The following is a 22,285-nucleotide window of genomic DNA, read 5'->3' as shown; positions in this document are numbered from 1 at the left end:
AAAGATCTTTGATTCATTTTTCAGCGCTCTAGGACAGAATTGCAGGTCAAAGGTTAGATGAAAGTTCCTGTTTTTGGCTTCCAGACTCTCAACGCAATAAAACGTTTCAGCATATGGTTCTTAATTCGACGGACCTTAAAAATATTTTCAAATAAATATATATATGAAATAAGCCTTTAAACGTTAAGTTCAAGATATTAAAGGAAGATTGTTATTATCTACGGCCAGGAAATGGTGTGGATAGGGGAAGTTTTATCTAAAATTTGAAGCTGACAGTCAAGGGCGGAAAATTCCCGATAGTACAGATATAAAGTAAATAAATGGAGCCCTCGACATATAAAAATCATATATCTAGAATGACATTTAATAGCAAAAGTATAAAATACATTATTTAAATACTTTCGAATGTCATCTTAAACTGTACAATCCAAGTTTGTGCTATGTTCCGTATTTCATTATACATACTGCACAGGCACTTTATCAAATTCGATTTATTTCCATTGCCGTTCTCGCCTTTCTTTTCGATTGCTGTCGAAAATGTATTTAACACAATCATTTTGTTACAATTTGCAATATGTTTTGTGCAGGCCAAATTGAAGCGATCCGAACCGAAATTCTTGCCCAAACGTCGACCCCCTGGTACATTGATTTGTCGCCTGATTGTAAATTATTGCTTTGACCATTTTGTGCTGCTGCCAACATTTGAATGGGTCTCGTTTTTCATGCCAGCGTCTTTATTCTTTTTGCTGGCAGGGCAACCATTTTTCAAACCGGAAGTTGGCATTGTGTAATTGTTTATCTAAATGCTGGCAGTTGCCGGAGCGGAAATGTGGGTTTCTGATATGCTCAGTTGTTGATGGCCAGCTCTTTTCGTAATAACTACGAATATTATCGCCGCACTCGGCAAATGATTTATGTGCCACATTTAATATGCCGGGACTGCAGTGGCGAACTGTACTCGATTTCTGTACAACATGATCGGTAATTGGATTATATTCAAGTAGATGGGAACACGATATGCCTTGGCGTATGCCTTGACAACTGCCAAAGCTAAAAGGCACTGAAACCTAAAACGAAAACCGGCACACACTGCTTCAATATGGAAATTTGGCTCTATTGTCATTTTTATTGCCTTTACTAATGGTTTTTGGCTTGTCAAGCTGAATTATGGCTGGGCAAACACACGCACAATTGATATGTAGGTGCCAGGAGACGGACACACAGCATTTTACAATGCGAGGGCGGTCAAGGATAACTGCTGAGAGCGGCACAGGGAGCGCTAGAAACAAGGGCCGATTTGGTCCTATTGCCCCGGGCAGGAGGCAGCAGGCAGGAGGCAGAAGTCAAACGAATTTTTAATTTATTGCCATCCATTTGTTGCAGTTGACCGTAAAGAAACCGAGCCAAGGATCGGCCATGGAACCATATTATTGTTTTCATATGGTTTCCAGTTTGTCAGCAGCAGTCGTTGCCAAGGCAGTCAGCAGATGTATTTGCCTGACCTCAGCAATAGCTGAGTTGTCCACTAAGCGGAGCGGAGGGCGAATGTCCTGCTGAGCATGACCAGAAATGCCCGCAATATATTTGCTCTCACAAATCAAATACCCAATTTGACGTAGTCAATTGAAAAATTAATGTATGGGAGAAATTTGTATAGAAAAGCCTAAGATAATAAAACGTTTTACATGGCCTGAAAAACAAAACTCTTGAAATCTTTACTGGGTAAGAATGTTACATGGCAATAAAATTAAAATATAATAAATGTAATATTTTGTTGGTGAAATCACAAAGTTATCAAAATACTAGCTAACTAGCTAAGACAGATATTTTACAAGTAATAAATAGGTATGTAACTAGCTGGTAACACCAGATTTGATCCGTGCTAAATGAATAATTCAAATGCAAATTATTCGTGCCCGCTTTTAAGAGTTACAGACATGAAGGTTGTTATAATTGTTTATAATTATGTTGCTCCCACATACCCCATTCATTTATTATTTTAAAAAGTAATATTAACTAAGGGATGTTACTCAGTCTTGCCCGGGATAAATTTGTCCTTCAAATTTTAGACGCCACTTTTAAACCCATTGAAAAGGGGTTTCTTTCGATCGAAAAAACATAAAACATAAGTCAAAGTTTGCCACCTATTTTATTCCCGTTGAGTGAACCTAAAACAAACCTTTGAAAATCGTTTTTATTTTCCCCTTACGTTCCTTTAGTGCAACGAAAAGATGACTTTCAGTCATATAGCTTAAGACCCACATATTGCATCTAAGAGAGCTGGATTTGGCAATTTAGTATTTTCGAATGTGGCTGTGATCGGAATATTTATGTTACGACCTTTGAGGCTTTTTAACAAACATAAGTATACAACACAAAACTGATGTTGATTTTAAAAAATATTTTAACAGAATTGAATACTGGTATAATCAAATGATAAAATGATTGAAAGAGCCCGTGTTGGCAATTCATTTTGAAATGATCTAAGCGTCTTCTGTTTTCAAATCTCAAGCCCATGAGCTACTTTGGGCGATTGCAATTGTGCGCATTATTCGCGTCTTTGATCACAGTCGCTGGGTAATAGCACGTTGATTCACGGCTCAGTCACAGTACTTGTAAGGTTTTGCCGCTAATTACACATCATTCGTGTATTGAGTTCAATTCTTAGCTAAGCAGCTCATGCGGCTTAGTGTGTTGGCCTGAGCTGCATTGTGGCATCGGCGCCGGGAGCGCTGGGAGTGCAAGACTAACATGTGTAACATTTGAAGAGTCTATAATTTGAGGGGCACTCTGTATAATTTGCACTCTGTATGGTTTTCATTTATCACCTTTATCTGGTTCCCTAGTCTAACAAAATAGACCCGCAATTATATGTCAATTAGGCTAAGGCCGAGAAAGGATCTGGGCTGGTCTGCAGCAATTTAAGGCAGCTGACGAGAACCACACATTGCTAATTTTTGGTTAGACATGATGAGTGCCAAGTTTGGCCAGCCCTCGACATGCATTTAAATATACAAACTGACCCACAATAAAAATAAAACGAACAAATGGTTTCGCACCTTGCAGTCAAACAAAAAATGCTAACAAACCTGAATACTTTTTCGAAGGGTAGTCGATGTTTGTATACCCTACACTACAAAATTTACGATGTGTAATACAAAATTAACAAACTATTTTGAGTGTCTTGTACTGTTTTTTTTTTAATACACATACCAAAACAAAAATTTGTTGAAGAAAGCTTTATATATGGTTTTGGATCTAGATAGAATTTTTTTTTTAATGACAGCTATAGTAAAAAATTCTTAAAAAGAGGACGGGCCAGCTGATGATAATGATAATTAAAAATGCAAATTAAATTGAAATAGAGCTGCCATTTGGAAGCGTTGAAAACTAGCTTGGGTGGGTGTGATCCGAGAGCGACCCATGGGTCATGACTCTGACATGACAGATCTCTCACCTGGCAGGTTCTGCTGACAAGAAGGATGAGCTGTGGTGAGGTGCCACAGGATATGTTGTGGAGTAAGGCGAGCGCCGTCAAAGGTCTATCGACTTCTGCTGGTGCAGGCTCTGTTGCTTTTTCTTTTGCTGGTGCGGTTGTCAGCTTAAAGAACTGTTAAGTACATGCTATGCGGGGGCTTGTATGCGCATGTACGCAGTCTTTTCGAGCCTGTATGCCAAGTACTCGTAAGTGAATAAGTATACGCGCTAAAATTCAGTCAACCGCATTAAGTATTTAAGCACTCAACACACTCTGCAGACGGTGCAAGTATCGCATTGCCCAGGGCCTAAGGGCATTCGCGCTCGTTAATCGCTGCTGCGGAGACTCACCCTGCCGATTTGGCATTTGCATCGCAGCAAAGCCGAGTCGAGTCGAGCCGCTTGCCTAACATTTTTCCACAACAGCGGATACACTTTGAGGTAGCTTTTCCGCTAATGAACGCATTAGGCTAGACCCGTTCCATATCACACTACTTACACCTTGTTCCCGGCTTAGTTCTCTTTCATGCACTTTGCTTCTTTATGTGTTGTGGCAGCGGGCTACGTATTTTATTAAGTACTTTTCTTGCTCTGCAGTCGACATATTTAGGTTCACTCTAGCCACAATTAGAGACATGCTACAGTTATGTGCAGGTACGCTGAATTACACAACGTTTGAGGTTAAGCGGATTTTGTAATTATCCGACTCTGAAAGGTGAGCTTAGGCAGCCAAATGCAACAACCTCTTGGCCGGGGTAGCTGTTGATTCAGATGGCCTCTTAAGGGTTGAACAAATGCTGAAATAATTGTCACTTTAACTGAAATAAATATATGTAAGCCCAAATATGTCATCAAAAAGTCGCTTTCACTTAGAATATTAACTAAAGGATGTATACACTGTATGCGAACTTTAATAAACGTACAAATGAAGGCATTTCCTATCATTTGAAGGACATTCACATGTTCTGGACGAGACTCGATATCGATTTTCAGATTATGTTTTTGTCGCATATCTAAAAACGTACGCATTAGAGAATTACAATAATTTCCTTGATACCCCACTCATTCCCCACAATAGTTAACAAAAAAAAACTCAGTTTCAATGTAAAGCTTGGCGCTTGTTACCGGGCTTCCTCTATTTAGACACTCTCGACTAAAGTACTTGCTTGGTTTATTTATATCTGAAGCTAAAATTCAACTAGTTCACGTTTAAATTCAAAAAGCGCATCACCTGCTCATCAAGCGGTTTCCCTGACATTTTTAATGCATACTATTTTCCCCACACGCTCAAATCATTTCCATTTACACATGGGTCCAACCGAAGGATTGGAAATGGTGCTGGGACTCTCTCTGATACAACAACAGTTAATAAAATCTAATATGCTTGCCACAAAATGGTTGTTTGGGGTTTGTAATTATGCACGTTAATTTTACCCCAGCCTTGCCGCTTATTATAATATGCGGCCCGAGGAGCCCGGAGAGAAACCCAAAAGCCCCAACCAACTTGTGTATTGACTGTCTGGCTGCCTGTCTATCTGTCCGTCCGTACGTCTGTCCGTCTGTCTGTCGGTCTCTTCTCTGGCTCTGGCTGGCTGCTACTTATGAAATTGTTCATTCCGTTTGTGTGACCGCATGGAAATTTTCCTTTTATTGGCGCCGGGGGCGCTGTCTCGATTATAACCCCTCAACATACTTGTGTACTACACGGCATTCCAAAATCCTATAAGTAATTGTCATCGTAGTTTGCCGCTTCTTCCTCCCCCTCTCTCTCTCGGCGCCCTTCCATTTGCATTTATATTAATTAAGCGTCGCTGGGGCTGCCTTCCTGTCGTTGTCTACGTTGTTATCTTCCCTGCTATCATCGGGGACGTCTTCGCCGTGGTAGTTGCTGTGACTTGTTTTACAAGTTCTTGACTTAGGCCTGGGCCAGCTCCTCTGCCTCTCCTCCTTGCAGAGCCCCTGCAGACATTTTAATTGCTCGAAATTGATGATAATTAAGCCAATATACATATTTGTACTTCATACAGAATATGCTAAGTGTGTGTGTGTGTGTCTGCGATTGTTTTCATTCGGTTTCGGGCATGTTAACATATTGATTATGCATTTGTGTCGCTGTTATACGCTTATTGGTTTCTAAAACCTAATTATGGATTGGATATGCGATTAGGTAATTTTAATTATGCTTGCATTGGTGAATACTCTCGAATTTTGTGAATTCTGCCAAAGCATATGCAGATTGCAGGCCTACGAAATTTCCAAGAATATATTAACCTCTTTGGCGTTTCGGCCAACCATTGGCCCTTCATTTTCACAAATTCTTCATCTTCAGAACACCATTTTATGTACATTCATATGAGTAACGCGTGCTTACTTGGATCATAGGAAAAATGTCCAAAATTATTGAAATATATGGGCGGAAATCTGGCGCTACACGCGCTGTTCCTTTTGTCTCATAAACTAATCAAAATACATAAAACTCAACTCATCAATTTGTCAGTCCGCCCGCACCCATGAAAAACCATAAAAATTGTGTCATAACAATAAAGTCCGAGTCCAAGCCACAAAAAGAACCAACATGTTTAATTTTACGATGAATTTTATAGGTTTTTATTATAATTACATACAAATTTGTGTTTTGTTTAAATATTTTTATGAGCTCTGCGCTTTTCTACGAAGTCATAAAAATATGATTTTCATGCAACAAGGTCCACACGTACCCGGGAGTGTCGCACGACGTCTAACGATCCTATAGACAATGTAGTATAGGTATGGATGGGTATATAAATGGGAAGGGTTTTTTTCCTACGTGGTTTGTTTATCACGTGCACTATCGGAAACTCTTCATCTACATATAAAGTGAGTGCACGCGCGCTGCTTCACACTTGGTAGCTTCGTAGTTGCGACCGGTTCAGATGCAAAGGTACTAGCAAAGTGGCCGGCGCCAGAGTCGTCTATAGGTTTCCAACGCCCTTCACAAGTGGCATTAAAAATTATGCTCCAAACACGTTTTCTGCATTAAGCGGCGCTGAAAGACCAAACTTAAACGAACCGAGGTGAACCGAACCAAGGCATTATAATTACAGAAAATTTTCGTGGAAATTCAGAACAAGCAACGGCCCCTCCAACACTACGTGGCATAATTGAAAAAACGACTCGCCGAAGTCTTAATACCCTTGCGACATATTTGGCAGATTTGCTATATGATTCTTACTTAATCCCATAAATCCCATTTTCGGGGCCTATTTGAGGTTCAAAGAATAATGAGCTTCATTATAGTATAATTATATAAATGATAAGTTTGGTAATTCAAGAATTACAAAAATATTGTATTTATATTTATACTTTGTTCTGCTCTAATCTGTACTATGGTGAATATATATAGTATATGTACTGCCAGCATAAAAGAAGAGACAGATCTTTGCCAAATATTTGTGACAATAAGTCGTCAATTATACCGATAGTGAATATCGATACTGATCGTGAATATATATCTTTGTCTAAGGCGTTACATATTGTGTAACAAAATGATGATACCCTCAACAGTAGAATTATAAAATGCTCTTTAGTTATGAAAGGGGGGAATGCACACGTGCAATGCTCGAAACACAATGGGCACGCTTCTACGGCTGGTTGCATAAATGCTAATGTACCTTATGTATGTTTTTTATGACAATAAATAGTGGTAATTTCTGGAATCATAACCATCAATGAATGGAAATATAATGGCTCAACTTCCTCGGGAGTCACTTGTTCGCAGCCATTCAGAGAACGAAAGAACGGCTGTAAATTTGAGGAAACAAGTTTAAGAATTCCGCAGATCTGGATCTGCTTAAAAGGGAATGTTTCATTTTATTTTATAAAATAGTGAAATCAATAGAAAAAGATCTGTCAATATCTAACATATGATACATTTTATTAAGAAATCTTTTTTTAAATAAATATCCCCCCCATTCCTTTAATTGGCAGTCTTCTATGTTATTGTAGCCGCTGTCAGGTCATTTGATGGATGGCAGTTAATTGGAAAGCGCCCTAAGTATCCTGTTATTAGTCTGGTGCCTTTCACTTTAATCAATTCCATGCCCAAACCCGTTATTTAAGTAGCCCTAAATGCTGACCACAATATCCCAAAAAGGATGCCATTAAAAAGCGAATAGTGAAAGGCGAACAACGGAGCCGGCCAGGTTAAAGCGTTTACTCGCAGACTGACTCAGAGGCGCCAATGGGCCAGTTAACTCAAACATACATATATCAGAAAACTGAACCAAACGGAGCTGATCTAAGAGATCGACTGGTTTATTTGAACTTCCGCTGCAAGACAAATTGATGTCTGAGCCTGGTATCATTAATTCTTGGGGTCCATGAAATTTGTTTGCATAGAATTTCAGGGGCATCCTTTGAAGTGGAGAGTCGGAGCTGGAAAGTGTCGGCTGACTGCCTGGTTTGGCTCATCTGCCAATTTGGCACGTAATTTAATATTAATTTGTTATACTTCAAGCAGTCGCCTCCCACAACCGCCGACAGAATTCATGTTGCACCACCATAAAAGATTACAGCTCACCGCTCGTTAGTCGGCTTAAACGTTTTCATTGTTATGCGTTGTGGTAACGCCTCAGTGAATCCGGGCTCGAAGCTGTCTCGATGCAAAGTCCAGGCTTGGGTCTGAGTTTGGGTCTACGTCTGCGTCTGCGTCTGCTGCTGCTGCTGCTGCTGACTTCCTTCGGGCTGGGTTCTTGAGCGCAGCGCTTCTTTAATGTTTGCTCGATATAATTACGCAGCAAGCCTACTCGTAGCTGTCGGCCCTGTCTGAAATCATCATCATCGGCCCGTGGGATGCGGCGTCGGCGTCGGCGGCGCTGCCTGATTGTTATGTATTTTGATAGGTTTCAGCGAAATCAGCGCCTTAATAGCTAGTTGCATGCGAAGTGAGCTCACCCCTGCCTTTAATTATTGAGCAGTGTTCGACAAGTGATTATACGGCATTTGTGTCGTGAGTAGAGGGCGCTCCCCATCGCCGTGCCTTCGGGCTTCCTTCCATGCAACGGAGAGGCGCGTCTCTCAAGGGCACCATCCGCAATCTGTGCTCGGTGATTATGCTTTTAGCTAAGTTAAACGCCATAAACCGATGGCAGCAACGGTTTCCCGGAATGAATTAGCACCGTGAACCGACTGCAATATTACTACCAAACACTGGAGCTTAACTTCAAGCTACATCAAGAACTATCGCACCTCAACAGGGTTTAACTCTTTGTGAGTATATCACCAGGATCAGCCCCTGTATCTAATTCTCGACAACTGGTACCTATAACATTTAAAAGAAGCGCGCCCATTGTGCTAGACAAACAACACAAGGTGAGGTTTTGGGAATATGTTGGCGGAAACTGCAACAAATTGCATAAGCGTCGAAGATTTTTGGCAAGGACATGCCCACCCAAATGACAGCTACACCCCGGACGGCCAAGAAGAAAAATCCCATCGGAAACAAAGGAGCAAACAAAAGGACAAAGAACATACCCAGCCATAAAACAATTGTGTAGCAGCCTGTGTCAAGGAAGACGACGGCACATAAATTTTGGTTTCGGGTTTTTGTTTTGCCTTAGCTGGAAATAAAATCCATTTATGGTTACGCTTATGGTTCAATTAACACTTTCAATGGCAGGAGAGAGCCATACAGACACATCTACAGCTAGAGACACAGATAGATATCTTGCAGTGTAAGTACGTGAGTGTGTTAGGGGAAACTAGAGCTCAGCAGGGTAGAAGACAAAGGCTAATCATTAAGACAATACATAAGAGACAGAGGATGTCATAAATTTCAAGTGTAACACCAAGTCCCTTTTTCTCTCTCCCCGTTTGCATTAGTGTCTGCCGGGCAATCTATCTGATATGCTGCGCGATGCTCGCGTTGCGAAGGTCGTAAAAACCCAAACCCGCAAGTAATTGAAAATAACTCAACACTCTGAAACGCAGTCTCAAGTAGTTTATGCAACAGTAAAGGACCCTCTGGACTTATAAGTTTGTGGCCGATTGTATCCGTCGGATAACGTGAATGATCAGCTGCTGATGCAGCCAGGTCGACCGTCTAGAAAGCGTCAACCGTGATTTCTGTGGCAACAGTAGCAGATGTCACTTCAAAAAGAAATGCATATGAAATAAAAAATGCAAATATATATACACACATATACAATGGGACCATATATATTTCTTTTGTACTTATCCACATTCATGTAAGAGAACTCCTCTCTACCGTACCCAACTTTGGTTACATACATTCTTATTTCTACACACATATTAAAACACAAATACGCATTTTGAACGCTGAGTACATAAAAACGTGCCTGAGCTTTATTGTTATACCCAAACAAAGAAAATTAATTCTAAAATAATAACTTCAGAGAATAACGTCCGACCAATGAAAATATAATATTTTTTTTAAATTTTTAGTATACTTGAAAATTGAATGTGTGTGCTTCTGCCATAATTACTGTCTCTTAAATTTAAAACTACAAATCATTATTTATCTTACTTCGAACTTTGAGTACTCTTTTGGCGAAGTTTTCATTTTATTCCGATTTGCTTGAAATTTATTTTCAAAGCTCTACATAAGAACTAATTGAATGCGTGTTTCAGCGATTTGGGAAATTTCGCCCGCAAAAGTGCGAAATTGACGGAAAACGGTTGTGTGAAAGTTTTTTGTTTACCGTCCGATCGGCTCAAAACTCAGTTTCAAATATCTTTGAGAGAATTAATTTTATACGGGCAAGGCCGGGTAATGCCCGCTAGTTAAGTATATATTCTTGATGAGTATGGAGTCGGCCTTGCCAAGTCCATCTGTCTGTCCGTACGTCTGTCCTTCTTTCCGTATATATGAACGCGTCGATCTCAGAACCTATAATAGCTAGAGACTTGAAATATTAAATGTAGGTCCTCCTAGTGCCCGCGCAATACGAGTATGTTTCCGACAATCTATACCTTTCCCCGTTCCCACGCAATCGATAAAAATCGATATCGAAATCCTGTTTTTTGAGAAAATCTCTTAGGTTTTAAGGGCTAGTATCTTTTTATAGAAATTGCCATTTGGTAGAGGGTACAAGTACAAAAATTCTTGTAATTAGCTCGCTTTTCTTCTGTCTGAGTACCCACAACACCCTCTTCAAGCCAGTTTCAACGTCTACAACAAGAGATTGGATTCGTGTATGCTTGCTGGTTAAATTTGACAAACATTGTGATTCCTTATAAACTAAAATGGGAACGTGCCAGCGATTACTTACTAGATTATTAATAGTACTACTCGTAGAAAAAATGTCTTCCCAAAAATTAGAAATTTCGGCGAATCAACGAGGTAGAAAAGAGTCTTCTAGTAAATATCTACGTGCATAGCGTATTTATTTGATAAAACTAATGTTGCACGTTTTACGAGTACCAAGAAGCAATTATCAAAATGAAAAAGAGTTATAATTTAGCTTGGGCATTTATGAATGAATTTGTAGACTAACGCTGAGAGTTGATGGAAAATAGTGTCAGAAGTTCGTGGAAGTGTGATGGAAAAACGCATAAAAGTCTAGACAGTCAAGTAGTTAAAATATGTTGCGACTGCGCTTCAAGCAGTTAAGAACCTGTTCTGAATTTATAGCTTCCGCTGGAGCTGGTTCGTTTTATGTGACGAAAGCAGTGTGGACCACACTCTAAGACTACTGAAATAAATAAACAAAAAAAAAAAAATGTAACCACTCCTGGGTTATAATGAAAATATGAATGGAAAGAATCTGAGAAAAAGCAGCCCAAGAACTGTGACAACAAGGCCACAAAATGCGGACATATGTGTGTACGACCAGCAGAAGGATCAGGATAAACATAAATAGATGGATGGATAGTCACGGTGCACAGAGCCACTTGAACAAATAAACAATGACAAAAATTTCACAAAGTACTTAAATGCAACAGCAGCAGCAACAACAACAAGAACCGAACCGAAACAGGAATGACAACTGCAGCTTGTTGTTTATAGCAACAAAAGTACGTTTCTGTTCCGGTCCAGGGGTTGTAGCAGCTCTTTATTTTCTTAGGATGAGAGGCATTGCAAGCAGCCAGACAGCAGCCCAGTAATGAAAACACAACAAATTCCAAACTCAAAATAAATATTTAAAAAAAAATGAAACCTAAAATGCCACACGTTAAGGGCTCGAGCACCACAAAATGGTGCTCATCAGAAAGGCAAACGAGTTCAGCACGATGATATGTTGAAGCGTATTATGGCAGACAGCCAATTAAACCCTCATGGAGGTTAAATTTATGTGAGACCCGCCATGTGTCAGCTACTGGGATACTGAATCGATTAGCTGTGACAGAAGTGACGACAGATAAAAGACTGGATGCCAGCGACTAGAGTTTTGTTCATTTCTTATAACAATCATTTCAACAAACTTTGTTCCACTTGTCCACTATCGTAATTCCCATAGAAAGCATAAGAGAAGGAGAAGGATAAACAAAAACGGACATTCAATTGCCATTGTACGGTCAGGATCATTTGATTTCCTTCTATTTACGCAAAGCTTTTGAGCTTTATATTTAAGATAGAGATAAAACGAGTTCTAAGCTTAAACGAGAGTTAAACGAGTTTAATGAAAATATATTGGAAAACAGTTAAGTAAATATATTTTTCATATTAAAACTAATTTTTTCTGATCGATTTCAATCTTAGACAATAGCACCTAAAATTAGTACAAAATATTATTGAAGATCTCAATACGCTAATCAAAATAATAATAAAAACATAAAGAAAATCTGGCCGATCTATTCTGTTATATAATATTTGACAATTTGACACGTTTTAAACCAATTTTGGGAATTCACTGCATTTTGAACCATATTAAAATTTGGATTATTTGGGTTTTGATAAACTAATACTTTAAAATGTTGTTTGCTCAATTAAAGTTGTGCCTCAATGTTATCAACATTATATAAAAAATTTAATAGAGTTTGAAAAGCATGTTAAAAATATGGTCCGATTTACCAAATATACAATTTAACCAAATTAAGGTAAAACTTTTAGACATTGAACCCTAAATCCTAAAAACTGTTTTAAGGCATTTTTATTTTTTCAATAAATATTGTTTACAGACATTAATCCGTTGTCTTAGAAAACTTTAATATACTTGTATTTGGTTTAATATTCTCTATGGTAGCTCTGATAGGAAGCTAGCTCTTTTGTCTTGTTTGGAATATCGCAGCTGTGTTAACACTTTTTATTGGCCGGATGTATTCACCGGATCAATTAGTTGAATATAAAAGTTTTTATGACTGTCGTTAAATTGAAGCACATCGTTTTCTACTTTGACCAGTTTGTCAAGTGGCCAGCAACGAGCCGAGATATCATTCGTATGTGCATGTCACACATTATGAAGGAATCAATCGAAATGAGACGATAGGAATTCATTTTTGAGGCGGAATTGGGAATGCAAAACACGACTTGGACGTTATGGGTAATTAAATGCCGGGCTTTTGGGCACATACATAAAACCGTAAACCGTAGACCGTAGACCGTAAGCCGTAAACCGAAAACCCAAAGTCCGATTCAGATATTATATGGCATGCGTAAACAGTAAATTGCTTGTAATCGTGCATCTCAATAAGGTTAATTTATGGGCGATGGCTATGCGGCTTTATCAGATGGTGTCACAACTGGTAGAAATTTAATATGAATTTTATAGGATTTTGCAAGCTATATGTGAGCTGAAAACTAAGGAGCCCGACTTATGCGTCTTTTGGTCAGCGCTTCTTCGATATTGAGTTGCTTCGGGCTGGGTGCGCCAAGAAGCTCGTCTAAAAAAAAATGTTATTTGTACTTGGCTTTTATTTATTTTCATATTTGCGTGAACATTTCAAACAAATCAAAATTCAGACGGCGCCAGCAATTTACAAACCAATTGGGAATTGGGGATACAACAGCACAAACCCAAACCCAAATTGAGTTGGGGCCTTTGTCGGAAAGTTATGTAAATCAAGGCGATCAAAGAAAACCAGCAGCCGCAGCAGCAGTCGCGAGAGATCGAAAGCCGTACAGACTTATGCAAACATTGGCTGACAGTTGGACTGACTGACTGACATATTGACATATGATGTTGGATGTCGGTTGTTGGTTGCTCGACTGTTTGACTGTTCGACTGTTTGACTGTTCGACTGTTTGACTGTTCGACTGGTTGACTGGTCGTTTGGCGTTTGCACTGTGCAGAAAGCAATGTTGGGGCAACAAAATAAAAGTCAAGAACTGTGTCCGTGTCAATACACATATATCAGACATGGCTAGAAATCAAACAACCAATCGAGTCGGCCCGGCAGTCAGTACGTCCGTCATTCAGTGTCTCTTTTCGTACTGTTCTCTTCTGACTGTGGCCCGGCATGTTGTCTGCAATGCATTTCTGACATTTTATTGATTGAAGAGCCAACAGTTACATACATTGACGGACGCACAATGCGTTGCATCCGTCCGCATCCGTCCGCATCCGCAGCCCTATCCCTTGCGACCATTACCATCCCGAGAAATGCAAATATTTAACAACTTTTTTTCGACATAACCAATACGCAATATCTTAAGCTAACGAGCTGCAGAGCTGAACAGAGCATTCCGTAAACATTGGACTTTTATTTAAATATACACACTCGTAATCCCGGCATGCCGGCCAGTATGCAGTGCGCATTGCATTGAATACATGATTGAATATGAATGCATGCATGCCTGAATGACGGATGGTTTTATGCTTCGTTCTGTTTTTTCTGCCACACACGATTCCAATTTTCAATTGTTGTTGTTATTTGTCCTGGACATGGGCATGCATAAGTCACTGCATATCAATGAAAAATTTATGTACGAACTATTTAACAGTAGAAAAACACATGAAATTGTATTTTTGACATGCCCACATGAGGACTGATTACAATGGAGTCTTATTTTGATTATATTTATCAACTTCCCACTTACCTTTATATCCAAAACTGTTTGTCCCGACTGTCTGACTGACTGATTGGTGATCAACGCACAGCCCAAATCGTAAGAGCAAGGAGCTGAAATTTCAACAAAGTTAGCTTGGGCGCAAATATAGAAAAACTTAATGAATACGTATTTCAGCAATTTCCGAAATTCCATCCGAAACTCTGGTAAATTGGCGGAAACCGTTGTATGATTGATTTTTGATAACCATCCGATCGGCTTCAATGTCATTTACGAGTTTATATATAATTGGAAGCCAAGAAATTCCCACTAGTTAAACATACAATATTTTTTCCATGCCTCTTATGTATACGATAAATTGAATTAACATCGGAATACTATATACTATAACTCTATGGGAAAATCTGTCAAAAAAGAGTTTCTGTATGAAAAACTCATCAGATTTTAACGTTTTTGAACCAGCTCAAATTCGCTATTATTCACACATACCTGCAAACCCGTATTGTTGTTCTTTAGATAACTGAATCGGTTGTTGAGCTTATATCATATAAAATAGTGTAATAGGAGCTAGATTCCAAGTTTCAATCAGCTAACTTTAAAAGTAGGATACTTCGAAGAAGTGTATAAAAGAAAGAGATCGCATTGAAATCCCTCAGATTGTGGTGTTAAGACATATTATGTTTTTTGATATTCCAATTCATATAGGGGATTTGTGAGTCCTACTTCCTGACCACTAAATTTTCGAATCAATCAGCTCCTGTCAACCACATTTGCTAGAAAAGCTACGCCATGTTAAACAGCCTACACTCAATAATGTCGTTGGTAGGGGTAGAAAATTAAATGACAACTGCAGACGTCTGTGATCAATTGACAGTAACCACAAGTTTGACCCCCGAGCCCGAGCATAAGCTCGACCACATCGTACCCCTCTTAGCTCTTCGCATACTGACGCAATAAAGGCCCTACAAGCCGGTTTGAACTGACCAGAGTGTCAAATTACCCAGAAAGCCGTAAATTTGAGCCTTATGGCGGCTGTCATTTGGCCAAAGCGACACACAAAATTGGTTGCTGTACGTTAATCTGTACGGCAGAGATTAGCGCCCCATACGATGGGCAAAAGGTGCCAGGACAACACACAGCCTCGACCGCCTTTGGCTGATATACATACTCGGTCAAATGTGCTATCCGATGCGTCCTGTGGTAAATTGATAGCCTGTCCACTGGCCAGGAGCTAATTAGGTGCCTGGTCGGTGAGGAGCTTCAGTGATTTGCCAAATGTAGCAAAAGCGCGCTTCAGGTAATCCGACACAAATAGGAACTGCTGCTGGTCGAGCCGCGTTTGAGCCTGGCTCGAAACAGGAAATCTCACACTAGCCGGCAGGCAGGCAGGCAGGCGAGCAAGGCTTATTTACTTAATACCCGTGTTTGACTTTTGTTTCGCTTCGAAACGATATTTTTAAGTAATTAGCAGTGCACAAAGCAAAGACACAATCCAGCATACGTTAGAACCCTAAAAATATTTGCGGTTTCTATTTTTCATAAGTCTGTTGAAATAAACCGGCTGATTGCACTCCATAGTCCCTTTGCTAATCACTGGGCACATATACATACATATGTATGTATGTACGTAAATCCTGTTTGGAAAAGTGAAGGGGCAGCTGTTGTCAGAGTTTCACTTGAATTGCATTCGGGATTGTTTGCCTTTGTCGACTTTTTGTGAAATCCTGATGGAAATAATTGTTTATGCATTAAATAAGCCGGCCGGAGTGCAGAGGACAGACAGACAACTGACAAAATAGTCGCAGATAGAACAATTGTCGGAAAACCAACAAGTGAGAAAAAGGGGCGCTTAGCATGCTGACAGCTATACAATGGTACTTAATGCTGCCTAGAGGGTAGATTTTAAGAGCTCTGGCTCTGGCTATTGCTCGTATTTCCTTTTGCACATTTATGATCATATCTAATTCCATGATGGACAGGACTGTCACATGTCAGGGATTAGCTGTAGGGACTGACTCAGCTTCTGATTGTTATCACACGCAATTTTGTAATTTGATGAAAACAAACGAATTAAGATAAACATCGCACAAATCCAGTAGTTCAGTAGCCCGGCACCACGACAATGGGTAGCCGACGTATTTCTCTTCTCTCTAATCTCAGGCGAAATCGGTAGGTTTACGTTTTCACGGCCGAACAATTGTGAAATTCGATGTTGCACACTACCGATTACCCACTCGTAACCCGATATATATCGCATTGTACGCCTTGTCTTTGTTCTGTATTTTGGATCATTTTGCACATTTCCAAACCCAACCACTGATTGGACAATCATTCTTTTTACTTCAAATAAATAATGAGTCTTTTTTCCGCTTTTCTCCTACTTAGGTTTGAGCTAATTGATGAATGTTTTGTCACTTAGAGGAAACCATTCAGATTCAAATTGATTTTTAAGCCTTTACATAAAAAGCAAGTACGAATATTTAAATTAAATTAATAAACCTAAACCCTCTACCCCTCCTTCGTTTGATATGTTATAAAAGACGATTACTCAAAAACAGAATTTAGATATCAATTTTTGTCGAATGCTTGGAATCGAAACAATTTGTAGATTATCGAAAACAAACTCGTACTACGTAGGAACCAGGTTCAACAGTTCCAGTCTCTAACTCTAATAGATCAGATCAGATCGACGCGTTCATACACACGTACGGACAAATCGGAAGACAGACATGGGAAGATCGCATCGGCTACTGTTGCTGATCAAGAATATATATACTTTATGGGGTCGGAGATGCTTCTTTCTGCCTGTTACATACATGTGCACGAGACCCTTAAACCCTTTTTACATATTGTCAATTGATTCAGAGTGTAAAAAACGGATTAAATCCTTTCTCCCTCTCTCTCTTGCCGGATCGAACTCGTAACTAACCTTTCCTTCTTAACTTTCTTAAACGATCTCGATAAAATTTTGAACAGTAGTTCTTATTATGTGATAGCGAACACTTTTAAAACTATGGGTTAAACTGGTGGGTAGTTCCAATGGTTTTATTTATTATACCATAAGCTCATTAAAAATGGGTAAAAAAGGTGTGCAAATGAATGTGACAGGCAGGCAGAAGAGCAGCTGTTGCTGCTGAGTAAGAATAAATATATATACGAGATCCTTATGTGATGCTACTCCTATATGGTGTAAAAATACCACTAAATACTTTCGAGTTAATTTATTAACAAGACTTTTAACAAGGTCTTTATACTTATCAATTAACATACGGGATCAAAACGCAACCTCTAAATGTTAATTAATTATATAACCACATTTGAAGTGAACCGCGATGTGGCTGAACATCTATTAAAGAAAAAATTGTTCAGGCGAGAGAGAATATAATCAGCAACTAAGTCTGAGAAGTCAGGCATTTATTGAGCTTGAGAGCACATTATGCATGCTGACTGAAAGGCTGTTCACAAAGACGTAGAGTCATTATAAGCAATTGCCATTAATGACAATTTGGCTGGCCAATACTTAAGACATTTGGGCGAATGAGAGAAGAAAAACAAATTAAGTGGCATTTCCTGCCACTGGCGACTTCTTTTCCAACTGATCTTTGTCGGCAACCAATAATTATATGCGCCAGAAGCGCTTTGTCATTTCACAGGGGCCTAGAAAATGCAGATTAATGCCTGGCTTTGTGCATGCCCGCCTACCCGCCTGCCCGCCTACCCGTCAACCTATTTGCCTCTTTTGCCATTGTCATAAGCATAATTTTCTCATCGATCTTGTGATTAATCATAAATTGTGTGCTGCCCGTTGGCTTTTGTGTGAAATGCCGACAAACCACCGAACTTCGAACAGATGTATTTCATTAAAGTAACTGGTGTTTTTTTTTTTTCATTGGCAGCAAGGCACCGGCACATAAATATGCCCCCTGCATGTCGATTTTTTCTGTTTTTTGAAAAATAATTGTAATGCCTGAGGGGCATTCAAGAGCACGTCTGATTACATCTGCCAGCTACCCGTGTTCCACATTTGATCGATCTATTAGCGTAGAAACTATTGGAATTTCGAGTCTAGATTGGCTGACCATTGTGAATGGACTGTTAATGGGACTATAGTGAAAAACAAAAATTAATATTTTTATTTTTACCAAGATGCATTGACTTTACTTTTAAAAGTCAGAATCTAATTAAACACACAGGTCGCCTGGTAATACACAAATTAGGCAAGTCAGAATGTATGTGGCCTATTGATACATTCGGAATATCTTTTATATCTTTTATCACAGCAAAATAAATTATGGATTTTCATTATTTGTAGTTAGACAAAAACAACTAATACTTCAGCTGATGCGCGTTCACGTAAACTTATACTATATATTTCGTGTCTTCAGCTTCAAAGTTGAAAGAGATATTCCAACAAACCAATACGCTTTTTATCACTTTGAACAGGGTATAACAACACCACAAATACATATGCATTATATAATCAAATTTGGGACACTGTTAATTGATGAATACCGAAGTAGATTAAATGTTTCCTGTTTAATTGAAAATTAAAAAAAAAAAGAAGCCTTAATGTTTCAATATTTTTGTAGTATTTCAAATCTTTAGTGAGCTCCTTGAAGTTCCCTTTTAAGAGATGGCAAAAATGTCAGCAAAATGCAACAATTTGCGATTGCGATAAACACGTTAAATACTAACATGTGCAAGGCTGGCCATTAATAACTGGAAAGGCCAGCAATGTTGTAAAGTATTTGCACAGTCCGAGCAAAAAACTCTAATTATAACGCAAAAAGGCCGCGACAAACTCATTTGTCCATAGTGAAAAATGCACATTGCACGTCGGTCGAGATTGGAAGCGATGCCATTTGAGGACGCGCAAATGCGACTACGAATGGTGGCAAAATTGCCATGACAACAAATCAAGCATCATAATGTGTCAAGCAATGCGTCAATGCCAACTGTGGAACGCTGCGACGATGCTGCAGTCTCTGCCACAGACGCATTACAACGTAATTGACGAGGATTGTCAACACTTGGGCATCGGGCGGGCAGCTGGATACCCTCCGTCCGGAGAGACCCCCATGGCACACAACACTAAAACACCTTGCTGGCACTGGTACCTTAGAGCCCAGCTCTGTGGCTCTCTCTCGAGCCACTTACTTTATTTCTCTCAATTACCGATTACAGCAAACTTAATGGGAGACTCGTTTTTATACCCTGTGTCCATTCAAAGCCGACAAGAGGCAGTTAACGAACTGTGCAGCTTAAAAGCTATTCAATACCAAAATATATAGATTCCTTATTAAGAGATGGTAACTTGAAACTTCGAAACTTTCTCTGATAACAAATAGGCATACAGCAACGATTTTGTTCATTTTGTGTATGGAAATTATTATTATGCTCGCCAGATTACAGGGTATCTTCTTGTTGAGCAAACTCAACGAGAGCACTCCAACTTGTTCCTTTACTCTTGTTGTTCAATTGCAATGGCTGCAATTTCTTACAGCATTTTTTACCTGTCGCGCATGGTGATAATTTATTGTCCTAACTGTTCCATTCGACTCCTAAAAAATGTGAACTCAGCTCTAGCTTGCATAGATGAATAGTGCATTAGGTGAACGACTTCAATAAAATTCCATGCTTTGTAACTTTATCTCAGGAACCATAAAATTTTCACTTTAATTAAGTTATTTCGATTATGGCATAATAAAACAACGAAAGGTGCTCAAGACGGGCGCGCACGACTAGCAAATACCGAGCATAGGACAGGCTATCTTTAAAAGATACGTACGCACGCTTTCTTGAATACCTCTTATAAACTCCAATATCTTGGGATAGTAATTTGGCCACCTGCCTTCTACCTTGATCGCAGGCTCACTTGGAGCAAACACATCGCAACAACATGCCACAGCGTACGTCAAAAACTAAAAAGTATGGTTTTGGCTCCTTAAGGCAAGCAGCAAGCTTTCTCTGAGCAATAAGGTGCTGCTTTATAAAACCCTCCTGGCCCCAGTCTGGCGCTATGCAAGCCAAATTTTCGGCACGGCAGCAAAATCCCACTTGAGGAAAATAAGTGTCTTCCAAGCGAAGGTACTCAGACTGAGTGCTGGGGCTCCCTGGTACATCCGCAACCGGGCCCTAGCAAGAGACCTAAAGGTCCCCTTGGTGGGCGACCTTCTACGTCAGCAGTCCACCAGCTACATGGCCCGTCTTTCTGCCCACCCCAATATATTGGCTAGAAGACTTTTCAGAAGAAAGCGACGGAGACTTCGCAGAATCCACCCCATCGACCTCCCAAACCAGGTAATCATTTGAAAAAAAAAAAAAAAAAAAAATAAATAAAAATAATAATAATCATACTAAAATATAAGATAAATTGAATAATTATAAAACTTAATAGGTAATATTAAGTATGTCTATCCCATTATAGTCAAGCTAGGTTAAGATGCTCATGTATAGTATCAATAAATTAGCTAATAAAGAGAGAAAATAAAAAAAAAAGGCCACCTGCCCGTAAATAACAAAGGTAACGACAATACCTCACCGCATCGCACTATTAGAGAGGTTTTAATTTTAAACGTTGCGTTTGTATTTCTTGAAGAGATCTTTCAAAAAAGAACGTCACTTGAAAATATTAAAATCCTACATTACCCGAGATATACTGGACTGGATGATCAGAGGATCTATGCAAGCTGAAAATGCAAGCCAAAGTAATGCAGTAAATTAAATTAAGGATGTCCAAAAACAGAGCCCCTCACAATGATAATGATGATGCGAAGGAAAATTGTGAAACACAGGATGAAGAGAATTGCCGGTTGGCCCTTTGCGGTGGTTTTCAGTTAACGTTTACGCCGCTCGCAATGACAGTTGACGGTCTGTCAAACGAATATCTGTCAACAAGTTGAACATCGTTTTCAATTCTGAAACGTTCGCAAAATGTCAGGAGGGAAAAATTTATGTGACTCGACTGCGGATAGGAGCCGATTAAAGTGCGGGGGCTGTCACAGAAATTCTCGTTGCAAATTATCGTACATTGGCGCAGTATTTCTTAACGCTCGTTATAGAAGTACCAGCAATCAACCAGACAACCGACCTTCCATCAATCGAAACAGCGAATCATCGCAAGGGGAACGCAACATTTTTATGCGTCTGCATAATGAGTTGCAGTTGTTGCCGTTGTTGCAGTTGTTGCCGTTGTTGCCGTTGTTGCCGTTGTTGGCTTTGTTGCATTCGTGGATGTTGATGTCCTGCCTGTCCTGTCAGTTGGGCTGATGCTACTGCTTCTGCTGTTGATTATCCCTTGACAGGGCATCAAATGCGAAAACGACCGCCCAATTTACATACAATGCACATCAATCCAACTGCAACAATAACAATAACAACAACAGCAGCAGCAGCAGCAGCTGTAGCAACAACAACATAAGGTACTGGCACTGCCACAGCACAGGCACTGCGCACCTTTGTGGCATCAGCATTTTTCCTTTCATTTCATTTCAATTCGCTTCGTTTCGTCTCGATTTCCTCCGTTTTGGGCCGCACTATAAAGCGTACTTGCTGTCCAACTCCAATGGCAACAACTTCAGCGGCCATGACACAAGGATTGACAGCATGTCGTCGCTGTTTGGAATCCTGATTGACATGAGTAATCAAGCAGCCGAAATGTGCCCACAAAACGCAGCCAGAATGACACTGACGGCAAACTACCAAGCCAAGCTACCTACCAACTTACCGACCAGCGAAACAGCAAAGGCAACAGCAACAACCAACATTGGACTGGCCGGACTGGGACTGCGATGATGGCCACAGCAAGGGACCAATTGAAGGTTAGCTTCAGATTACGACAGTAGAGCTTCCCGAGCTAACATC

Source organism: Drosophila montana, unplaced genomic scaffold (genome assembly GCF_035044405.1).
Source record: "Drosophila montana isolate Dmon_TW-CO22-7 unplaced genomic scaffold, ASM3504440v1 contig_2581_1, whole genome shotgun sequence".
Lineage (NCBI taxonomy): Eukaryota > Metazoa > Arthropoda > Insecta > Diptera > Drosophilidae > Drosophila > Drosophila montana.
Note: the sequence above shows the minus strand (reverse complement) of the source record.